General features: G+C 41.5%; 1 protein-coding gene across 4 annotated transcripts in view; it reads right to left on the bottom strand.

Annotated features, from left to right (window-relative positions):
• Positions 1-24,842, bottom strand: part of ATG5 (autophagy related 5) — a 101,137-nt gene that overhangs the window by 3,514 nt on the left and 72,781 nt on the right. The gene's annotated exons all lie outside the window — the stretch shown is intronic.

Below are 24,842 nucleotides of genomic sequence, written 5' to 3'. Positions count from 1 at the left end.
ATAAACAGTAAAAAAACAAACACATTAGGTATTGCTGTGTCCGAAAATGCCAGATCAAAAAATAATAAGTTTTTCTCTGCGTTTAACCCTGTAATGGAAAATAGCGGCCAAATTCGAAGATGGCACTTTTTTGTCATTTTAAAAAATGACATTTTAAAAAGTGAAAATTCTATAAAAAGTGATCAAAAGGTCATACGGTCCTACAAATGATAAAAGCTTCAAAAGCTGCAATAAATGACACCACACAAAGCTCAGTACACCAACGTTTTGAAAAGTTATTAGCGCCAGAAGATGGCAAAATCCAAAAAGTTTTTGTACAGGAGGTTTTAATTTTTGTAAATGTATGAAAACATTATAAAACCTATACAAATTTGGTATCCCAGTAATCGTACCGACCCAAAGAATAAAGTAGACCTGTCATTTGGGGCGTACAGTGAAATGCGCAAAATCCAAGCCCACAAAAATACAGCACAAATGCGATCACCAACTTCACTGCATTTGGAATTTTTTACAGCTTCCCAGTACACGGCATGGAATTTAAATACCACCATTTTCAAGTGTAATTTGTTATACAGAAAATAAGCCATAACACAGCCCTGTTCATGAAAAAAAATAAAAAAAAGATAGATTTTTTTGAAGGTGGGGAGTGAAAAATGAAAACGAAAAAAGGGCATCAACGGGAGGGCGTTAAACATATTTCTGATGATTTCTTTAAAAATCAACAAAACAACTCTGACAATAGATGTCGTCTCAGCTATCTACACCTATTTGCACAGAGCATACCTAAAATACCGTATATACTTGAGTATAAGCCGACCCGAGTATAAGCCAAGGCCCCTAATTTTACCACCAAAAACTGGAAAAACCTATTGACTCGAGTATAAGTCAAGGGTGGGAAATGCATTGGTCACAGACCCCCCAGTATATAGCCAGCCAGCCCCCTATAGTATGCAGCCTGCTCAGCTTGCCCCCTATAGTATACAGCTTGCCCCCAGTAGTATACAGCCTTCCCAGCTTGCCCCCAGTAGTTTACAGCCTGCCCAGCTTGCCCCCAGTAGTATACAGCCTGCCCAGCTTGCCCCCAGTAGTATACAGCCTGCCCAGCTTGCCCCAGTAGTATACAGCCTGCCCAGCTTGCCCCCAGTACTATATAGCCTGCCCAGCTTGCCCCCAGTAGTATACAGCACTGCCCAGCCTGCCCCCAGTAGTATACAGCCTGCCCAGCTTGCCCCCAGTAGTATACAGCCTGCCCAGCTTGCCCCCAGTAGTATACAGCCAGCCCCAGTAGTATACAGCCTGCCCAGCTTGCCCCCAGTAGTATACAGCCTGCCCCAGTAGTATACAGCCTGCCCCCAGTAGTATACAGCCTGCCCAGCTTGCCCCCAGTAGTATGCAGCCTGCCCAGCTTGCCCCCAGTAGCATGCAGCCTGCCCAGCTTGCCCCCAGTAGCATGCAGCCTGCCCAGCTTGCCCCCAGTAGCATGCAGCCTGCCCAGCTTGCCCCCAGTAGCATGCAGCCTGCCCAGCTTGCCCCCAGTAGCATGCAGCCTGCCCAGCTTGCCCCCAGTAGTATGCGGCCTGCCCAGCTTGCCCCCAGTAGCATGCAGCCTGCCCCCAGTAGCATGCAGCCTGCCCCCAGTAGCATGCAGCCTGCCCCCAGTAGCATGCAGCCTGCCCAAAATAAAAAAAAAACAAAAAAAAACTTATACTCACCCTCCGGTGGCCCCGATGCGCAGCGCTGCTCCCCCGATGTCCGCACGGCTCGCCTTCTGTCTTCCCAGCTCCTCTTCTTGCTTCAGCTCCCGTCTTCTGTCTTCTCTAACATCGTGGTGGGCGCCCAGCACGACGTTAAAGAACACAGAAGACGGACCCTGAAGCAAAAAGAAGAGCCGCGCGGACAACGGGGGAGCAGCGCTGCGCATCGGGGCCACGGGAGGGTGAGTATATAAGTTTATTATTTTTTAAGTGCATTAACTATCGAGACTATCCAGTATTGACTTGTATATAGGCCAAGGGGACTTTTTTCAGCACATTTTTTGTGCTGAAAAACTCGGCTTATACTCAAGTATATACGGTACCCTCTTCAGAACTCAATTTAGGGGAGATTTATCAGAAGTGTCAGAGCAGTACTGTTCTAGTCACCCATGGCAACCAATCGGCGCTCAGCTTTCATTTTATAAACAGCTGTGTGAAAATGAAAGCTGCGCTCTGATTTGTTGCCAAGGGCAACTAGAACAGATCTGTTCACAGACACTTCTGTTAAAAACCCCCTGTGAGTCGGCTTCAGAACATTGCTTTTATGGCAATAACACAGCAGATTTTCCACAAGGTCTAGGCCACACCCCTTTTATTATACAAATCATTAAAGTTTGTGCAAATCAAGACTTATTCCTGTCATAAATGCTAAATATTTCTCATTGTCTTCAGGTGTGTTCAGGTAGTAAGCCTTCACTTCATACACTAAACACAATGTAAAAGATCATCTGATAACTATGATGATGACATACAGAGCGGGAGAACTAGCCACAACTAAGGTGAAAACTTAAGAACAGGCTGTTTAATCTTGTAATATGGAACATAGAATGTCAAATAACCTACAAATTCACTATAAGCTTCATAAGGATCAGACTAATATAGGGCTTCCCTGTGTTTACTTAAACGCTCATCATATAACGATACCTATGTATTGTTCTTATGGTTTGGCTACATTTAGCAACAATCAATTATAAAAAAAGTGTTTGTGAGTCATTGATGACAAATTCGTTTTCAATTATTCATCCATCGGTCTCCAAAACCCCAACTCCAGGGGAAAAGAGACGATCTAAGCAGTTTTGCTAAATGGACTGAAAACTGAAGCTGAGTCACTCTGTCTGCCCAAACTGCATGGAATGCTTCTTCCAAGGAGACATCTCAAACACAGTAAACACTAACTTCATAAATCACATTCATTATTGGAAAAAGTTACTTTTCCTGTAGCTCCAGTGCAATTAAACATTCATACTAAAAACCTTAATGGACATTTACTAACATCCAGCTCCCCAAAAATGTATAATGCACATTCCACAGAGCAGACAGGTTAGGAACCAGAGTTGGGAATCCGTCTCTGCGACTTAAAAGGCATTATCTTTATAAATCTGTTGTGGTTTGTAACCAACATTGCTGGAGAAGAGCCACTTTATTTTTACCTCTCTGCTGGGACAAAAGCAAATTACTCAGAGGAAACACTGTCTTTTACAATAACGAAACACAGACCTAACCCCAAGGAAAAGATCTCAGCGCTTCAGGCACATCAGCAGTCACTCTTTAATGCAGATCTCTGGTAGCTTTAAATGTTTATTTTTAATTTTGCCAAAGCTGTAATTGAATTAAATACATTTGGGAGATATTGAACACTTCTGAAGTCCAAAAAGCTTCTTTCCCTCAATATATGCCAAAATGTTTTGGTTTTTTCCATAAAGCGGAATCACATATATATATATTTTTTAGTTATTACCAGAGGTTGGACAAATTTATTTCCACGAGAGTAACAAAAATACTCCTCTTAGCAATTTTGAGGAGTATGTATCGCTGAAGAGGAGTATGAAATCATCAATAATACAATACTTGGTGCCGCAGGCAAGATGGAGGAATAAAGCCACATGTAGATTTATCCGCACAGAGCTTTTCTGAAGGACTAAAATTGTGTGTACAATTGTTTATGACAATTGCACAGCCGTTAACGCGACCTTTGGTTATTACCTTGTGACCATAAGCATACAGTCCAATCTGAAAATAGCAGGTTATAAAGCCAGATGAAAGAAATACATTGGTTTGTCAGAAATGTTCCAGTATTGATAGGACTACCACCTAAAATGAGCAGTGTCTGTAAATAAAGTACGATAAAGTTGTAAAGTACAGTAAAGTTGTATTCAACTATGTATCCAAAGTTTGGGGTATAACAAGCTCCTGGGACACCTAATCACAGGAACAGGACCCCCATATATCTGGAGAACATATATCCCAGAACCTGCCACATTTAATAGAGTCAGAAATTAAAATGACAAAGCACAGCACTTTAAATATAAAAAAAATGCTTAAAACTAAAACATACTTCAATATTCAATAAAATCTTCATTTTTAGATTTCACTTTCTCTGTGCACCGTCATTAATTCAATAAAGCTTCAGTATAGTCTACATGGACAGCATGAAACATACTGCCTGTTAACCCTTTTCTCTCTATTGTTGTAAACAAGTTACTGCAGTACACAGACAGGAAGGCTAATAATAATAAGCATTAGCTAGGGACTCCTAACCAGAAAATAACATAATTCTCAGTGGGTCGTAATGTGATCACAATACCTAGTTGAATAGACTGAACAGTGGAATTTTTTGATAAAAAGTAATAGCTAAATTAGGCACTACTTGATGAATTCTACATATTGAATTAATAAATACATAATGAAATAAATATACTGTCACTTTAAACAAAGTACACTTGATAGTTTTGAGTCATTTATATAATTTGAATAAAATTCGGTGAGTAGCATGGGAGGGATGGAAATTTAATTTTAGGAAGACACATGGCTTGGTTGAGTGAAACGGACTTGTGAAGCTGCATTGAGGGCGTTGAATGGTAAAAAAAGGGAAAAAAGAACAAAAGCCGCGTTAAAATGGGAATGAAACATGGTTATTTGAATAGCTCCTTCTTTCAGGTATGAATATATGAAATATCAGGATGGCTGATTAACATATACTTGAAAGGTTTGATGCTACTGCTCAATTTCTGAATGCTGTAACATACTATTTACCATAAAACAAAGTCTGACTAATGAACATGTTGGTTGTTGAGAGAAAGTACAAAAAGTAATCTACAGCATTTATCATCACAACAAAAAAAAAAATCTACTCTAAAGGCTGACAGTAATGATCAGAGGGTTAAACTTTGTTAGTGTGTGTATACGTCACACCATCATTTTAAAAGAGTCGTACATCTTACACAGAAATACCTTGTGAGAACAGAAAGAGATGTAAATAAAAGTAATAGTCCTCCACCCACTTCCCTCAGGTGGTACATTTTACCATCTCTACAGGCAATTCAATTCGCCTGCAGGGTCCGGCAGGCTATATACTGGGGAGGCTGTGACCAATGCATTTCCCACCCTCGGCTTATACTCGAGTCAATAGGTTTTCCCAGGTTTTGTGGTTTTGGGGCCTCGGCTTATACTCGAGTATATGCGGGTAAATAAAATAACCAAAACTGTGGTGGAAGCTCTGTCAATAGGGAAAAGAAAGAGCTGTAGTAGACATTGATGTTCCCAGTTGCAAAAAAATACAATTTTGGCAGCAGCAAATATCTGTCACTTCCTAAACTGTATTTGCCCTACAAACTTTAACCCTATTGTCCCTGCATTAGGCCACTATGTTTTTTTTTATATTACCCAGCACTGAAAGGGTTTTCACTAAATATTCTTGGATACACTAACAGATGCAATGTAAGGCATTAGTGAAAGAAAGTGCAATTATTTTAGAGCTTCTAGGTCAGAAAACTGGCATAGAAGCACTGAAATAATTGCAATTTCTTGCGCACTACAAGAATCATCCTAGCAACTACGCTACCTTCACGTCATGTGGGCGTGGAGGGGACGTGAAGGGACACAGCCGCTGGTCGAGTGGGCCGGCCCCATCCATTCTGGCCCTGTGCCCTGCACACTTCTTAAAAATCTGCAAACATTCACCACTGAATGTTCACAGATTTATGCTCAAAACTACGCCAGGTCAGACCAAGCCTCAAAATGTATCCTACATGGTTTCATCAAACGCCAGCGGACAGGTTCTGGATGGCTACTCTACAAAAACTATGGACATGATATAGTTAGCTACAATGGTAAAAATCAAAGATTGAATACATTATGGAAGATGAAAATTTGGAACATATAAGGCAATGTTTAATTTTACCTTTACTCAGAGAGTCTTTGAGTTTATGTAGAGCAAAAAGTGCACAAGTCTAGTTTACATTTCAGCACAGAAATTTTGTACAAATATAATAACACATAAGGAAGATAAATTATACTTTTTCTACCGGATCACAAAAATTAGATTCCCCAGAGTTTATATAAATAAAGGAAACTCAACTGAGAGAAGAGAAAAGTATATTGAATTAATTCAATCACAACAGGTCAGAAAAGACAATACTAGTTCCTAAGGTCAAAAGAAAGATACCACGGGTCTTTGCTTTTCTACAACTGAAGGTTTCCCTAATGTAATCTTCAGGGCTGGATCATTTAATCACTGCCTTGTTTGTGCACACACTGTATAAAAAGACAAATGCTGGGATTACATAGTGTCAAGGCTCAAGCATTATCCAGACTTTCTCACTGTTTGGGATTGAAGGTTGATGACACTCAACACAGGAAAATGGTTTTACAAGAGACTGAAAGCTACCTTTTAAGCACATTAAGGCACAAAATACTCATACAAATTCAGGATAAAAATACCACACATACACTATGTGGTGGCCATAATGACTGGTTCTCATGCATTTTATTAAAAAAAAAAATCAGAGAATGCTAGAAAATGTGATTTATGTTCTTGTATAAGTATATGAAAAAAGGAGAAAACAACTGAATACCTGAATAATCTACAGAAACCTTCTACGGTGGCTTACTCTCTCTACAAAGATTTACTACAAAGTCACAGTATTACCAGAATAAATTAGATCTCACGAGGAATATCCCAGCACATTCTTTGGCATCACTAAGGTCTAGTCTTGTAATAAAGGGTTTTTGAATACTAGTGACCCAAGCTAGCGGCTACATGATGCTACTTGTTTGGGTCATAGCAACTACAGTTAGGACAGGATCTATATATGTAATACTGTCCACATAGTACATTATGGATGTCCGAGTTAGCTCTTAATCATTCAGCCTTTAGAAAAAAAGATAGCATATGCTATACATGAAGAATCAGAGAGGCGGTTACAAAGAAGGAAAATTAGCCGGCATTGTCAACGTAAAAACTGCAAAACTACAGCTATCAATATTATAAAGATGTTTTTGGATAATAGACCAAAATGTGGCCCGAAGATGAAGATTAGAGAGTAAATTTATAAAGAATATGATTTGAAATGTGGAAAATTGACCAAGGATGATTATAAGTGAACCTTGATAGAAATGTACCTAATGTACCTACTAAACCTTGATAAAAACCTCCCAAGTTTCTTTTAGCAAGTATGGTGGCATCATCCAGAAAGTTAATGGAAACCAACCACCTCAAAAACATTAAAAAAAATCTATAAATACATCTAGGAGACAGGATGTAGCTGCTAATTATGCACACCCTTGCCACCATGCTGGGAGAGAGAGGTGACATCACGAGAGTGGTATGAAGTCACCTCGCTCTCCCATGCTCCCAGCATGTTCTGGAATTTTGAGGTGAAGATTTTGGATGTGAAACTGCTGGTCAGTGTTATTTTGTCAGTAGAAATGTGATTTTATGGCAGAAATTATGTCACCATTCTAGAAAAGTGTCCATTGATACAGTCAAGGCATTCAGTTGAGTGGGTCTACTTTGCATCTTCAAATTATTGTTGGTGGCCATGAAATAACAAAATTTCATTAGCACCTTCTAGTAATCAATGGGTACAAGTATCCAGTGAAAATATTATCAGATAATAAGTTAAGTACCAGTATAAGGGTAGCCTATAGAAAAGGGGTTTGCCCATTAAAGAAAATTCTGAAATCTGATTCTCCTAGTGATTTTAAAACAATAAAGAAGATTTTTAACCCCTTACTTTGCAATTTTAGTCAGTTTTATTGCAGTTTTTGCTCCTATCACTCACTGATGGTCAGTGTAAGGCTCTAAGAGTGGGGGCGGGCACTAGCTGAGCAGACACTTCATGATTCCTCTGTGCTATGAGATGCTGTGTGCTGATAATGTTCTTAGATTATCAGGGTACAGGATGTAGCTACACTTTCATTTAGCTTCTGAATATTCTACCTATATCTGATCCATAGAAAAAGAGAGATGAGACAGATCAGTCATGAGACACTATGACACAGTCAGCTCTTCTACCTCAACTAATCAATTGTTGAGGTAGCACTGCTATGCCTCCCTTGGATCAAGACCTTAACTTGTCTGTAGCGTTTGTAGAACAGGTCTCCTCTGCATGCTGCTGCTGGACAGGAAATGCCTCCTGCCCCTCCCCCTGCAGTACAGGAAAAGCTATTCATGCCAACGGAATCTGCCCGATCGGAGTTTATAGTCCTATACAGGGACAACCAAAACAGCAGTACTATTAGAGACAGGTTGGAATCTGTGAAATGCTGTATTTTGGTAATAACATTGAAATAGAGAATGTAAAATTATTTTGTTAACCTGAGTATATTTAAGAATCTTGTCTTCATGGAAATACCCTTTAACTTCCGACGGCCAGCTGACTCTAGAAGTTAGGGGGCGCAGGTCCAGAATCTGCAGCAACGTCTTTAGAAGTCGCAGCAGTTATTTTTTTAGAGCGGAAGCAGAATAGAGTCTCAGGGCTTCAGACACCGAGAGACCCTAGGGAGAAGAAGGGAGATGCGGTTTGCTACCGCTTCTCCTTTCTCCGCTCCTCACAGCATCGCTCTGAAGGAGCGTGACGCACTGAGGACCAGAGCTGGCGGGTCTAAAGGGGGTTAACCAGAGATGATGGGTCTAATTGGACCCAGACCAGCTTTGATCAGAATCCCGTGACAGGAGGTGGTCGTTTACAGTGTAACTGAGGCTCCTATAGATGCCTCAGTTACAAGGAAATTCTTGTAACAGAATTTAAAAAAAAAAAAAAAAAAAAATGTGAAAATGTCCCCCAGGGGACTTTTGTGACCTCACAGGGGACATATGAAAAACACACACAAAATATGAAAAAATATTCATAAAAAATACATTCACATTTCCCAATAAAAAAAAACCCTCGCTACACTACAAAAAACATTGCCATAGTCTCCCCGTTTTCCCAAGACTATACATGTATCAAAACGACCGCAACAAAATACAATATTCATTAATAATTACTTTAAAAATGAAAAAAAAAAAACGTACTATAAATATAATTTTTCCAATCCTATAAAATTTTCCAATTTTAATGCCAAATAAAACTAAAAGTTAAAAAAAATCTTTAAACTTTTATTATGTTTTAACTAGCTCTATGTGTCCCTAAAAAAACACAGCAAAATTTTTTACAGTAGCACGCAGAAGAAAAAAGAAAAGTTATGGCCATTAAACAGTCGCGTACAAAAATTTGCTAAAATGCCCCAGTCACTAGAGCCTTTTCAGGCCACATCACTAAAGGATTAATAGAAAACTACATCAATAATGGGAAACATATTTGTTAACATAATTAACATATAATTATATATTATTGCTGTTTCAGGTCATGTTAGGTCTGATTTGCTTAATATAAATTATGCTAGATATAAATAAAAATCATAAAACTATGATTATGGCATAATTTCTTTCATTAATCATCATGTGACACTTTTACATAAATGCCTTAACTATCCATATTTTCTATATTAGCAAACATGTTTCAGTAAGTAAAGATCTGCTGATATCTAAGGTCTTACAGTAAAATCCCATGACCAAAGAAACCATTGATAAGGAAGCTTTTCCCAGGCTTAACCACCAGGAAATTCCAGGAGAAAATGAAAGATTTTTTCAAATATCCGTTTTACACCAAAAATAAAGAATACTTCAATTTTTTTTTAGCCAACAAATTATATTTCCTGTCTTTTATGCTGCCAAGCCAAAATCAGAGCTGATTGTAAAAGGTTTACTTTGCAAGTTAGAAGAGGCAGCCGTTTGTAAAGGGTCATTCTGTTATTCGTGGAAGAGACCGTAGTTTGAAAGTTGTTACGTTGTTACGTTTGAAAGATGAGCGAACACACTCGCCCGAGCTTGATGCTCGTTCGAGCATTAGCGTACTCGAAACTGCTCGTTGCTCGGACGAATACTTTGCTAGCTCGAGAAAATGGCATCTGCCGCCGGAATTTTTGGCGGCCAGAAACAAGGGCAATCACAAGCCAGGAGACTCTGCACTCCACCCAGCATGACGTGGTACCCTTACATGTCGATAGCAGTGGTTGGCTGGCCTGATCAGGTGACCCTGGAATAGACTAGTCCCTGCCCGCGCTGCTCGCATCATCCTCTGTCTGGATACCGTAAGGGAGAGAGCTGCTGCTGCTGCAGGGATAGCGTTAGGGTGTTATATTAGCTTACTGTTAGGCAGGAGTGAGTCTACAAGAACCCAACAGCCCTTGTTAGGGCTACAATAGCGGTATATATTATTTTTTTTGTTTGTTTGCTTGTTGCTGGGCTTGCTGGCACTAGTAGTGCATCTAGTACCATATTGTGAGGAATTTGCAGGGAGACTTGCGAACATTATAGTTAGCTCTTAGTGACACACATATCCACCTCAAACACTGAAGTGGGACAATTTATTAGGGGTTTGATTTGAATTAGGCACAGTCTGCTTATTTTTTTTTTTTTACGTTTATTTATTTTTATAACTCAAAGTCATCTGGCATAGCAGTGTGCTTTCAGTGTAGGCTAGAAAATAGCCATAGGAGAACCCAAACGGCTTACTTCGGCCTACAATAGCGTTATATATTTTATTTTTTGTTGATTTGCTTGTGGCTGGCCTTGCTGGCACTAGTAGTGCCGCTAGTACCATATTGTGAGGAATTTGCAGGGAGACTTGCGACCGTTGTGTTTAGCTCTTAGTGACACACATATCCATCTCAAACACCGAAGTGGGACAATTTATTAGGGGTTTGATTTGAATTGGGCACAGTCTGCTGATTTATTTTTTTTTACGTTTATTTTTTTTTATAACTCAAAGTCATCAGGCACAGCACAAAATCCAGTTGTGTGCTGTCAGTGTAGGTTAGAAACTAGCCATAGCAATAGGATAGCATAGTTTTGTTTAAAAAAAAAAAAAAACACACGCACAAAAAAAAATAAAAAAATTTACAGTTTACACTTTAATTTTGAAAATGTTTAACCCGAGGGCTAGAGGACGTGGGCGTGGACGTGGGCGTCCAACTACTGCAGGGGTCAGGGGCCGTGGTCCTGGGCGGGGTGAGACACCACCTGCTGATGAGGGAGCAGGGGAACGCCGCAGAGCTACACTCCCTAGGTTCATGTCTCAAGTTACTGGGACTCGTGGTAGAGCACTGTTGAGGCCAGAACAGTGCGAACAGGTGATGTCGTGGATTGCGGACAATGCTTCTAGCCATTTGTCCACTAGTCAGTCTTCCACGCAGTCCACCCATGTTACCGAAATCAGCACTCCTTCAGCTCCCCCACCTCAGCCTCCTTCCCCCCAGTCTGCCCCCTCCCAGGAAAATTTGGCATTTGAACTGGCATACTCTGAGGAACTGTTTTCTGGACCCTTCCCAGAGTCACAAACCACTTGTCCTGTTGCTGCTGAGCTCTTTTCCGATGCCCAGGTTTTCCACCAGTCACAGTCTGTGGGTGATTATGACATTATTGACGTAGTGGAAAAAGCGTGTAAAGAGGTGTCGGACGATGAGGAGACACGGTTGTCAGACAGTGGTAAAGTTGTTGTCAGGGCAGGAAGTCCGAGGGGGGAGCAAACTGAGGGATCGGAGGATGATGAGGTGACAGACCCAAGCTGGGTTGATAGGCCGGGTGAACACAGTGCTTCTGAGACGGAGGCGAGTCCTATAGCAGAACAGGTTGGAAGAGGCAGTGGTGGGGCCAGACGGAGAGGCAGAGCCAGAGCTGGTGCATCAGCGCCAAATGTTGCCCGTAGTCAAGCTCCAGTGGCGAGGGCTAGATTTTCAGAAGTCTGGAGGTTCTTTAAAGAAACACCGGATGACCGACGGACTGTGGTGTGCAACCTGTGCCAAACCAGAATCAGCAGGGGTTCCACTACTACTAGCTTAACTACCACCAGTATGCGGAGGCATATGAATGCTAAACACCCCACTCAATGGCACCAAGCCCGTTCACCTCCAGCCGGGCACACCACTGCTCCTTCCCCTGTATCATCTGCTAGTCAGCCCCCTGCCCGGGAGCCCGGCCCAAACACCTCCCGTGCGAAAACCCCATCTTCGCCTCCACGATCCTCCACAGCATCTACCAGCGTTCAGCTCTCCATACCCCAGACGCTGGAGCGCAAAAGGAAGTATAGTGCAAACCACCCACACGCCCAAGCCCTCAACGTCCACATCTCCAGATTACTTAGCCTAGAGATGCTGCCCTATAGGCTGGTAGAGACCGAGGCCTTTCGCGACCTCATGGCGGTCGCCGCCCCTCGGTATTCGGTCCCCAGCCGCCACTACTTTTCCCGATGTGCCGTCCCAACCCTTCACCAGCACGTGTCAGACAACATCATCCGTGCCCTGACCAACGCCGTTTCTGACAAGGTCCACCTGACCACGGACACGTGGACGAGTGCTGCCGGGCAGGGCCACTATATATCGCTGACGGCACATTGGGTTAACTTGGAGGAGGCTGGGACCGAGTCTGACCCTGCGGCTGGTCATATACTGCCGACGCCGAGGATTGCTGGGTCTACCTCGGTCCAGGTCTCTCAGGCCTACTATGCCTCCTCCTCCTTCCACCCCTCCTCCACCTCATTACCATAGGTGGGCATGGCGCCATCAGTCGGTAGCTCTGGGCACAGCAGCAGTGCCATCGCTAAGCGACAGCAGGCGTTGCTCAAACTACTGAGCCTAGGCGATAAAAGGCCCACCGCCCAAGAGCTACTACAGGGCATCACGGTGCAGACTGATCTGTGGCTGGCACCGCTGAACCTGAAGCCAGGCATGGTTGTGTGTGACAACGGCTGTAACCTGGTGGCGGCTCTGCAACTCGGCAGACTGACACATGTGCTATGCCTGGCCCATGTGTTAAATCTCCTAGTTCAGCGGTTCCTCAAGACATACCCCAATCTGTCTGATTTGCTCACGAAGGTCCGCGCATCTGTGCGCATTTCAGGAAGTCCAGCAACGATGCTGCCACTCTCAGGGCAGCGCAGCGCCGCCTCCAACTGCCCGCTCACCGACTGTTGTGCGACGTGCCCACGAGGTGGAATTCAACATTAACCATATTATCCAGAGTTTACCAGCAGCGCAGAGCGATTGTAGACTGGTGCACAAGCTGAAACAGTATTTCCCTTCTGACAGCGCTAGCGGCAGAGGGCGTACTTCTGCGGGACAAGTAGCGAGGAAGAGTAGGCGAGCAGGCAGCTTGTCCAGCACTGGCAGGGGTACGCTTTACAAGGCCTTTGCCAGTTTTATGTCACCCCAGCAAGACACTCATCTGTCCCCAGTCTCGGCAGAGTATGGCTGATCTTTACAGAAAGATGGTGAGGGAGTACGTAGCTGACCATACCATTGTCCTAAATGATCACACAGCTCCCTACAACTACTGGGTTTCAAAGCTGGACATGTGGCACGAACTGGCGCTGTACGCCTTGGAGGTTCTTGCCTCCCCTGCCGCTAGCGTGTTGTCCGAGCGGGTTTTCAGTGCAGCTGGTGGCATCATCACCGATAAGCGTACACGCCTGTCGACTGACAGCGCTGACGCTTATCAAGATGAATAAAGCCTGCATTTCTCAGGATTTCCATTCTCCACCAGGTGAAGGAAGCTCAACCTGAATAATTTATGCACTACTCCTCCTCATTTTCCTCCTTCTCCTCCTCTTTGTACACTAAAGCAGAGGAAACTGGCTATTTTTTGCAAGGGGTCAAATGGCTCTAGCTATAGTACTCTATGTATTTAATTTTTCTGGAGGGCCACCTACCCGGTCCTCTGGTTTGAAAACTTTTTTGGACTGCCACATACAGGCACTATCCAAATTAAATTGTCTCCATATCAGCCTCCACACGTCGTCTTTTTAGCTGCCTCCACACGTCTCCATTGCTACCTCCACACGTCATCTCCATAGCTGCCTCCAAAAGTCGTCCATATAGCTGCCTCCATACATCGTCCCCTTAGCAAACGAGCTGTGTCAGGCAGAATTTTGGGTTGTTTTCATGGCTTCCACATCAAACTTGTTAACTTTGTCGCCACCCTGCTGTGTTATCCACAAAATATACTGGCAAACTTTTATCATTTACCGATATTATTTCAGCACTTCTTGCGCATCTGTTTACATTCCCCTCACCCGCCATAACCCAAAATTATAAGAACACTACTTCACTTGATCTTATACAAAAGGTTCTTAGAAGTGCTGTTTGGGGAGGAGCCGAGAGACAGGGGCTTGGACGGGCGACCGCCAGCTCCATCCCAAGATCCAACTAACATAGTTTTAACTGCAACAACTTTAATCTACTACTACTTCACTGCCTCCATACATTGTCCCCTTATCAAACGAGCCGTGTCAGGCAGAATTTTCAGGTGTTTAACCAGATACATAGTGGAACTCGGCCCATCTGTCACCGACATGCTGGAGACCTGAAGTTGCAATCATAGCAGCGCAATATGGATGCCCCATACTGTCGCTCTTAATCATGGAAGTCGTCTCCATGGCTGCCTCCACATGTCGTCTCCTTATCAAACGAGCTGTGTCAGGCTCATTTTTCGGGTGTTTCACCAGATACATTATGGAACTTGGTCACTATGTCGCCACCATGCTGTGTTATCGACTAAATATACCGTCAACCTTTTGTTCATAGAGGAAATAATTTCAGCGCTTCTTGCTCACCTCCTTTGGTTCCTCTCTGCCGCCTTAACCAGGCAAAATACTGATACATACAGTGCTACACGTTATACTCGCCAAAAGGAATTTTTTTAATTGGTTTGAAGCCTGAGTCCATTTGGGGTATGTCGCCATGCCACTCTCTAGCCTGCAGCTGCTGCCGCTGCCTCTGCATGCCGTCCCCTATAGTGTCAGGGTCAATTATTGCATGTTTTAGATGCCATCTAGCCTCATTCGGTCACTCTGTCATGGCCATGCTGTTGCCCATAATTTTGGCATAATGGTATGATTAAGCAGCCTCAGAGGCATCTATGCATGCTGCCCCTGCTGTTTCCTGTCCATTTCCGTGGTGTTTCCATCATTTTCTGAGGTTTCCAGGTGTTTGGCCAAGCTTCCCTGTGCAGAGCCTTGGTCCCCTTGAAAAATGCTCGAGTCTCCCATTGACTTCAATGGGGCTCGATATTCTAGACGAGCACTCGAGCATCGGGAAAAGTTCGTCTCGAATAACGAGCACCCGAGCATTTTAGTGCTCGCTCATCTCTAGTTGTAACCTGTGGATTTTCCCTGCAGAAAATCAGCAGCATAATACAGTAAAAATGTCATGCAATAGAATAGAATAGAATACTTTATTATCCCAATAGGGGAGATTGTGTTACAGTAGCACCATCCGCTTAACAATATATAAAAAAAAATAAAAAAATAAATACATTTTTATATAATAAAAATTAGTACATACAAAAGATACTGAAACATAAGCAGAATAAAAAAGCCAATTACCAAAAAAACTATGAAGAGTAATAACACAATACAATTTTGAAAAATTCATGTCATTTATAATCGTGTCCATAATTACTTGACCATGTCAGCTAGACTTATTACGCTATGTACAAAAGAGTTTTTAAGTCTGTCTGTTCTGAATTTAACTTGTAAGAACCTTGCACTGAATGTACTACGCTGTCCCTTAAGTATACTATGTAATGGGTTAGCCTCATTACTTAAAATGGACTCAAATTTCTTGAGCATTCGCGAATACAAAACCAACTCCCAGTTATCCACCTGGGAGCCAATAATTGAACTCGCCTTCATTACCAGTTTCTTAAATCTATTAGAGTCCGCCACACTCACGTTATTTCCCCAACATACGAACGAATAATATAAAATGCTCCCAAATTACAGACTGGTAAAAGGACGTCAGCATCCTACAGTCCACATTAAACGACCTAAGTGATCTGAGGAAAAAAAGCCTCTCAGACGCCTTCTTGTACAATTTCTCGTAATTTGTATGACACGACAGCCTATCATCTAAATATACTCCCAGATAGTGTAGCATGAAAACTGCTCCACCTGAACACCCCTGATCTGCATTGGCTCTCGTTCCGTATTCCGTTCCCTTCAGAAACTAATCACCATTTCTTTGGTTTTAGACAAATTTAGTTCCAGTCCATTCCCACCACTCCGAAAAAGTGTCAATGGTTGACCGATACTCCACTAAGTCACCCTGCTTTATACACCCTATTGTAGCAGTATCGTCTGAATATTTTTGCATAAAACATTGACTTTTGTTTTTTTGAAAGTCAGCAGTGTAAATGGTGAATAAAAATGGAGCCAGAACAGTCCCCTGCAGGGCACCAATATTACTCACAGCCACATCAGACACAATATTCCCTTATCTGCACCATCTGTGGTCTTAGAGTCAGGTAATTGAAAATCCACTGAATCAGAAAATGTCAACTCCCATTTTACTTAGTTTTTTGCACAAACAGTCTGGAATTATTTTGTTGAAGGCTTTACCAAAATAAAAAAAACAGTTTTCTGATTTCAGTCCTTGAGGTCTTCCAGAGTATGGGTAACGCACCAGAGAGGAAGCTGTTATTAAATAGTTCACGGAAAACCGGACCAAGTTCCCGCGAACATGTCCGTAACACTCTTGCACTAATAACGTCAGGTCCTAACAATTTCCTAACCTTCAACCTTCCCTTCGTCCCCAGAAATTGAAAAACTGACATCGCCTCCCAAACCTCCCGAAGCCACATCTCCAGTACCATAAGGCCAAACACAATCATTCTGAAGAACCTTATCCTCTGCACTAAACCGACTGAAAAATGTTTAGCACATCCGCAGTCCCCTTGTCCGCAGTGAAGTTGCCTGACTTTGTCTGTATTCCAGTGATAGGTTTCATACCTTTCCAGACCACACTGACCTGATTACCTGCTAATTTACCGTATTTTTCAGCCTATAAGGCGCACCAAAAATCCTTTAATTTTCTCAGAAATCAAAGGTGCGCCTTATATATGAACTTACACAGAAATGTACTACAGACAAGATGTACTGTACATTTACCAGTGTTTAATAGCTCCAACCCCAGAAATTTCCTGCACCTTCCTACACAGTATACAGGGTCCCTAGCTCCTGAAGTGCCCTGGCACCACAACTAACATTGTGCCCTTCCTGCCCTCCCCTAGCACGGAGAGACCAGAGCTGCCATAGTGCTGACCATGAGGCAATCATCATCATCATCATCATCATCAGTAAACAATCCCCCATACCTGACAGCCCTGTAACAGGGGAAAGAGAAGGAGCCACAGGGAACCCCACAGGAATAACACCCTGGCTGAGGAGGGAAGGAGAAGGGGCAGAGGGAGACAGCTTAACCCCTGCTGCATCACCCTGCATTAACCCCCAGCAGCCATACCTCTGAAATCGGAGCTCTCTGACACAAGTTTCCCGGGAAGTGTAGCAGGCTTGAACTGTGCACAGGTCTGCCACCTGCTGGTCATTTTTAGGTACTGCATTTGATCGTGCCTTATACTCCAGTGCGCCTTATATATGAACATAGATGTCTTAGCAGGCATTTATTAGAGGTGCGCCTTATAGTCCGATGCGCCTTATAGGCCGAAAAATACAGTATGTTCTAATTTTCTTTATATGTATCTCTACATTCCCTGATCTTGACCTTAACTTTCTTTACTATCTCCTAGTACAAATCCACATCTTTTACTCGAAACGCTTTTTATTTCCGCCTAAGTAGATCTTGCTATTCTTTTGGGTATTTCTTAACAGGCACTATCGATCCTACACAGAAATTAATGTAGTCAGTTACTGGTTTCCACACACATATTCGCATCCCCACCTGACTCTCTGAGGAACAGATCCCAGTCTGTAGCAGCAAAACATGCCTGAAGTTCATACACCAACTCTTCTGACCACAATCTGACTTGATGAGAACGGATAGGTAGTCTGTGCTTTACAGAGTAATACTTAGGATACAGAAAGGTTAAATTATGATCAGATCTACCCAACGGTGGCAGGGTTACAGGGCGGTAGGCATCTTTTACATTAACAAACAATAGGTCCAATACATTCTTTCCACGCGTAGGATTTGAGACATATTGCCAAAACTAAACAGTCTCATCACCCCTTTAGGGACCCAAGGTCTCCTCACGCAACCCTTTGGTATTCCTTTCTTAATAGAAAGTAACATGTACCTTGACCATGTAATTCTTTTTGTCATATTTTCTGTCACACTTGCATCTTGCAATAAACATTCTATCCTGCTATTACAATTACAGACATCAGTTTTGTACCCAACTTTATTAAACTTATCACCTCCCTCTATGTCATTTTACCAATGTGACTGAACTATATTCAAAGACCAGATGTTCATGCAATCAGTCCACCACAGACACAAGCACAGGACAGAAATCAACAGACCTTGCAAGGTAAGGCAGAAACCCATACTTGGAGATTACAACGTATACCTGAAATGGAGCAGGTGGTGCCTATTCAGACCCCATAGGAAACCCATCCTTAGCTAACATAGGGCCAAACTCATGTCTAACCTGATGGGGACTCTCTGCACCATTCGTGCCAGGAGCACCCCCATCTGAGAGCCGAGAGACCGCATACCAGGAGCTAATAGGCCCCATTACAGGGAAGGCGGCATCCTGGGCCTGAGGACGACTCACAGCCCCTTTAACACCCAAAGTAGCCAGTACATTTGGGCACCCTTCCATGCACCTAATGTTCTGGAACCCTCAAGGCTGTTTGGGCCCCACGGATCTTCTAATCGCCACTAGTGCACATCCCAGTGAGAAACAATGGTCCAGTTGTTACTTGGCAGCGGATATACAAGTTGATCTTTAGTCCATGAAGACACATAGTCCTGTGTCAGATGATATGAAGAGAGAACAGACATAGTTGCATAGTTCCCAGTTGTAATAAGCAGCCAGCAGCCCAAACATCAGATCCAGGCAGCATCTTTGCTCCCTCTGAACACCTTCCCAGCGCGACTTTAAACAAAGTCCTTCTGATAATGATAGCAGTAGGGCCCAGATGGCAATGAGCACTCTGTGCAGTACAAGCAAAAGAGGCACTATCTCCGACCAGGTCAGGCCGCTAGACACTTTGTAGCGCCACCTAGATAGGGCACAGTGCAGCATCCGGGACTTCCACAGCCGGCCGCAGGACAGACAGGCATAGGAGACAAAGCATGGCCCAGCGTCCCCACCACAACACAAAGACACAGCACAGCACGGGGATCAGAATCTCTCGGCTTGCCCCGCCGGCCACACAGACAAGCCGAATTGACGTGGCATGCAGCCGAGACACCAGCGCAGAGATTATTTATCTGTATCAGGAGCAGAAAACTGTGGCTGTTAGCTCTTACTTCCTTAGATGGAGACTCCTTTGCAATGTAAAGGGCAATTGTTCATCTGAATCGGACTTTGAAAGGGAGTTGCGTTCTATCTTCAATAGACTAGAGAGAAGGGGATACCTGAGATGGACTATTGGAAGGGCCAAAAATTATAGCTGCAGCAGATCACAGTCTGAATTTTTGTCAAAGACCACAAGCAATATCAGTAATAAAACTTTTACGCAAACTTTTCTCACTTCAAATAGTATAGAATATAATATAATCGGCCAAATAATTAAAAAATCCTTGCCCAATTCTAATTAAAATTGCCGTTTCAAACACATTTTTACCTCTTGGGGACTGCCCATAGAACATATACCTCCTAACGAGGTTACATACAGGGCATGCGGTGAAAGGAAAAATACTAACCTACCTAAAATGTCTAAACATAATTATTTTGTAACCCATAAAAAAGGCATATAAAAAGCGATTTAAAGGTCATATAGTTCAAGAAATAGTATAAAGGAAAAAATCTCTTCCCGCAAAACATGACGCCTTATAAAGCTCCATAGTTTAAGAAATTTTGGGCATCAGAATATTATTTGCCAAGATTTAAACATTTTTAGAGGTATTCGGATATAACACAACTAAACAAATTGTGTCCCCATGATCATACTGCCCTCTAGAATAAAAGAGATGTCAGCATAAAATGTAAAGGAAATACAAATGAAGCAGTTTCGGAAGCTATTTTATGTACACATTTAATCCATATTCTCAGTCTTACACAAATGCATATACACAAGACTGTATTTACTCAAACCTTGGCCTTTGCTAAAATGGTTGCCTGGATCCAACAAAAAAGATTAAATGTGCCTCTCGCCACTTCTAGAATGGAATAGAGGAAATCTTGCATTCTACTTGTGTGATTACTGACCTCGGTGATTCCATTCCTTTCATGTACATGCAACTTACTGGATTTGGCAGCCCAGTGCCATCTTTTTAAATTTAACTGCTAAGGTCCATGGTTGACTACACTGGTTATGTGGTAATGAACAGGCATCATCACTTCCAGTCTGTCAAGGCCCAGAAATGGAACAGGCGGGAGTAACAGTACTAGCACAATGGGCATTAAATGGGTGACTACTGGTTTGTCTATAACATTCTCCTACTAACCCTGGTATTTATTAGATATTATTTAGACCTATGAAACAACCTATTTTATGATATAATATTATTTTGACTATTGGCACTACGGTATATATCTGAGATTTCCTATGCATCTTCTAGAAGCAAATAAAGGGTTTTAGTTTCCATGAACAGGTTTAAATGCTGAAGCGGTGCATAATTTCACTGGGTGTTAAAACTATTCTAAAAATGTTTAAAACAATGATCTATGTGTAAACTGGACCTTTCTAACCCATTTCCCCACTGATCAGGAATATCCAAACGGAATGGATATATACAAACTATGTGATCAACCAATCAATGTCCATTCCATGCACAACATACACTCAATTATATAACCTGGTGACCTTTAGCTTGACCGTAAAATGTACAAAAAAAACTCCAAATAATTGGGGGCAGAACAGCATTCATGATGACTATGAGGTCCAGAAACAAAACCTAGAATTTCTAAATCCTGAATTCTACATTTTTACTTCAATCCATCAAGAATAACAAAATCAATAAACCTGTCATGTAAGAAAGACAGAGAGTTATTCAGAGCATTTGTGGTATTCAGTGAACTAACTGATGTCATCAACAGAAACCATTACCTGACTCAGGTGAAGCCTGGATTACAGACAATCCCATTGTGTGAAGAAACAGTTTCCATCTTAAAATGAAAGAGTCTCAGGCAGGGACAATTTCCTCTAGAGATTCTCAGTGGACATGCTCTCAAATTGCATCTTCAATCAGTTTCTACAACAGTGACTACTGTTTACCAACCCTCAAGTTATTTGTTTTATTGTTCTACTCCACGTGGATTTAAATATAACAAATTCAAAAGTAAGCAGTCTATAGAGGTGCCAATACATGCCTAGCCAGTCCTCCAAACATTCCCCTATACATGCATGCTCAATGCCTTAGCAGCAGCTCATTCCTTGCTTCAAAGGATTGACATTGTTAATACTACTTGGTCCTTCTGTACCTCTACATCTGTTGACTGGAGAGAATTGGGACACCCTTTAAATATCAAATATTCAGCCCAGAAATAAGCATATTTTTCTAACTTCTCTTAATTGAGCAAGCGTAATTGAACATTAGTTTATTACTGATGTGAATGTCTTAAAGACAAAATGTTGAGTCAGTTTAACAGTATTTTGAACCAAACTTCGTTTTGAACCAATGTTAGAGCTACAATTTTGGCAATTCTAGAATATTAAGACATGTTGTTTCCTGTTAGCAACACATATATAAATAAACGTTGCACCATCTTGTCAGACATTTCAAAGAACTGGCTGTGGGGCAAATTTTAGGCAATACTGGCACTTTTTAAATCCCCCCCAATGCTTGTGGTCTGCCAAGTCAAAATAAATCTACTATCCAAATCAAGAATGATAAAACAGGGAGTTATTGATAAATCAAGCACCATTATTGTGGTAATCTTCTTATATGTGTTATCCATGGCCTTATTCCTTCTAAAATCAACTTTTAAAATGATGCATATAAGACTGAAGGGCCCCACATGCTGCAAATTCACAGGCTGTAAAAAGAACACTTCACCTTCCTACTGTGTGCTCAGAATTTGTCTACTGCAGCGAGATTACATTAGGCGAAGGGAGCAGACCGGGAAGGGGAGCCAGTGAAACCAACACCCATAGTAGCCCTTCAGGCTCATTAGCATAATTTAAGATGGAAGGAGGCCATCAATAACACATATAAGAAGATTACCACAGTCACAGAGCCTGGAGCTATGAGTAAGTGTCCCTGGTTTATCAAGCCTGATTTTGATGGAGGATTTCCTTTAAACACAACCTATTAATTTCTCTTCTTCTGCATCTATAAAAAAAAATATTTTTCAATGAAGCAGATACTTAATAAACACCTTTATAATGGAGTTAAAATTACTCTTCAGCTTTTCACTGTTTTTAAAGTAGAATGGCGAGCACTACATCCACTTCCCATGCAAGAATTATCACACTCATCGGTCACATAATTTGGGTGCAGCTCAGTTCAAGTTAGTAGCGTTGAACTGCAATATATGCATAAAGTTCTACTGTCGCTTTAAACAGCTGGTTGCTCTTCTCTGATATTGATATTCTATGTCATTAATATCCAATTCACTGAAAACTATGTAGTTTATTCTTCAGCTTTACTTTCCGATAAACCTAAGGCGTGAAAGATCCAATGGTAAGTTACAATCCTTTTACTTTTGTACTACCCAGTTTTGGCCTAAACATTGTAACACATGAGAGATTAAACTAAAACAAAACAATAGACGGGCACTGTTAGCCAAGAAATTAAAGGAGGTGATAATATTCAGATCTTCAAACAGAGCGGATAATAAAAGCCTTCTTTCATCTACCACAGAGGAATATCTCAACTGTTCCAAATCTTCAAAGAGACGTCTATAATAGCTGCCTTTTCATACACATGAATCTGCAGGTACCCTGTCTGTGTTTTACCTGTCCTTTGCTCCACCCCTATAGCCTGTCAATTATTGACAAGAAAAGCCAAGCTTTATCCCCTGCACATTGCTTTCTTCTATAAAGTCTCAATGTTTTGTAACCTTTAGATGCCTAAGTGTCTGTGGTTTCCCTTATGTAAGACCTCAGACAGGTGTCTTCAGAGGCACACTTACTCATTCCCCCGCCTCTATGCGTGCTGCCATACAAAGTGATACTTACAGAAAGTAAACAAAAGGAAAAGATTATTTCTGAGGCATTTTAACACTGCACAAAACATTTTACTTATATAAGACTTTTTTTACGTATCAGAACATACAAAAACATCTGGTCCTTAGAAAGTCTTTTTTCAATATAATTTATTAAAAGAAAACCGGTATATGAAAATTTTTAACATTGTATAAAAAAATAGAGCTTACAATATTACAATGTTGTACATAATCATTACATATTCTCCATCTGTACTTACATTGTATGTATATATTACAAAATACATTTATAATAATCCCACAATCCTCCCCTTTCCAACCCCACCCCCCTAGCAGAAAGAAAAAATAAAAAAAATAAAATGTTAATTATATAATATATATATATATATATATATATATATATATATATATATATATACATATATATATATACATATATATATATATATATATACAGGCGGTCCCCTACTTAAGGACACCCGACTTACAGACAACCCATAGTTACAGACGGACCCCTCTGCCCACTGTGACCTCTGGTGAAGCTCTCTGGATGCTTTAAAATAGTCCCAGATTGCAATAATCAGCTTAAAATTGTCTGCAATGAAGCTTTATTGATAATTCTTGGTCCTATTACAGCAAAAAAATTTGAAACTCCAATTGTCACTGGGGCAAAAAAAAAAAATTGTTGGGAACTACAATGATAAAATATACAGTTTCGACTTACATACAAATTCAACTTAAGAACAAACCTACAGTCCCTATCTTGTATGTAACCCGGGGACTGCCTATATATATATATATTATATATTATATATTATATATATATTCATACCTGTGCTTGAATTTCCGAGAGGTATTTATTATTATTTATTTATAGAGCACTGTTAATTCAATGGTGCTGTACAATCAGTAAGGGGTTCACATACTTTACATTAAGACAAAAACAAATGCAAGCACAAAGACAAAACTACAGTGATCAGGAGACAAGCGGAAGGAGTACCCTGCCCGTTAGAGAAGATGGAGGTAGCAGAGCAGTACAGTTATTGCGCATTGTAGGCAACCATGAACAGGTGGGTTTTCAGATTATGTTTTAAGGTTTGGAAAGTGGGGGACAGACTGACACATTTTAGTAGAAAGTTCCAGAGTATGGGAGATGCATGTGAGAAGTCCTGGATACGGTTGTGAGAAGAGCGGATGGTAATAAAGTGAAGGTATGGTAAAGTGAGGTATGAGGAGATCCGGGAGAGGGCCAGGTCAACAGTGGGGAGGGCATGGTCAACAGCGTCAAAGGAAGGGGACAGATCCAGGAGGAGAACAGAGTAATTATAATTTGGCTGACAGTAGGTCATTAGACACTTTGGTGAGGGCAGTGTCAGTGGAGTGATTGCGTCAAAAACCAGACTGTAATTTGTGAAGGAGCAAGTTGTAGGAAAGGTAGGAAGATACTTTTACTCAAAAATGATAACAGAAGACTACCATATATGTAAGTGTCCATTTGCATGCTTCCATTAGCAGAAACTAAATGATATACTCAGAATATAAACAGAAATTCCATTCCATTCAGGTTGATTTCCTGAACATACTTCCCCCTTTTAAGAAGATAGTTGTTTAAGTTCTCATGCACACGAAAATAATGCGGCCCTCGACTTGGCCGCACAATTTGTGGCCAGATTACAGCTCCCATAGAGGTCTAT

Source organism: Engystomops pustulosus, chromosome 3, assembly GCF_040894005.1.
Source record: "Engystomops pustulosus chromosome 3, aEngPut4.maternal, whole genome shotgun sequence".
NCBI lineage: Eukaryota > Metazoa > Chordata > Amphibia > Anura > Leptodactylidae > Engystomops > Engystomops pustulosus.
Note: the sequence above shows the minus strand (reverse complement) of the source record. Positions and strands in the feature narration are given on the sequence as shown.